Source organism: Aplysia californica, unplaced genomic scaffold (assembly GCF_000002075.1).
Source record: "Aplysia californica isolate F4 #8 unplaced genomic scaffold, AplCal3.0 scaffold01111, whole genome shotgun sequence".
In the NCBI taxonomy this organism is placed as follows: domain Eukaryota; kingdom Metazoa; phylum Mollusca; class Gastropoda; order Aplysiida; family Aplysiidae; genus Aplysia; species Aplysia californica.
In genome coordinates, this window is record NW_004798381.1 from 138,179 (window position 1) to 138,983 (window position 805).

General features: G+C 40.7%; 1 protein-coding gene across 1 annotated transcript in view; it reads left to right on the forward strand.

Annotated features, from left to right (window-relative positions):
- The window catches only part of LOC101849509 (GAS2-like protein 2), a gene marked incomplete at its 3' end in the record, with an annotated part of 48,336 nt that overhangs the window by 993 nt on the left and 46,538 nt on the right, over positions 1–805 (forward strand).

An 805-nucleotide genomic window follows, 5' to 3' on the forward strand; every position in this document is an offset into this window, starting at 1 on the left:
CTCTCTCTCTCTCTCTCTCTCTCTCTCCTTTTTAATTGTAATCAACTGAATGTTCGATACTAGCTGGCCCTGTCTTGATAGAAAACACACGTGTATTATTTATTTAGGAGTCAGGAGTTTTAAGCCTGTTGATCCCAGTTTGCTAGAACATATTGCTATAGGATAATGAGGGGCAGATTTCTCAAAGATAACCCCCGTGCCTGATAGATAGAGGCAGGCATCTGTTAAATAAACCTAAATGATGTTTCTTACGAATCGACCTCTGGGTTCTATAAAGTGCATCTGCATGAGTTTCTTGTTCAAGTAAATCAAAATAGAGAAATTCGAAAGACGATGGTGTGGAGGTCAGGTGCTTCACCATTATGTGCAAAAGACACGAGTTCGATTCCCGTGTAGGGAGATATTTTTATCGAGGAGTATCTTGGTATTTCTGCAGGGGTATTGTATCCCTTTCACTTCGATTTGGTCCTGATAGGCAGGACCAAAACCCACCTTCTTATATGATCTCAGGCTGTGTCGATGAGGGAGTAAAAGAACACCCAAATTTGTTGGATTTTCGTTATTTTTGTTTTTAAATTAGAATAAAAAAGAACGACAGTTGGCAGCAGTAGTCAGCGTGAAGACGAAGGCAAGAGGTGAGAGATGATGGTACTCCACAGGGCGTACCAATACCATACATGATATTATGCAGACAAAGCTGTCCAAGACGATCACACGTTGTTGATGAGAAAAGTGGTTGATGTAAACAGGTAGACATCTTGGACAGTGTTGTTATGATATGAAAAAGACGCAAGGAAATTCCCGG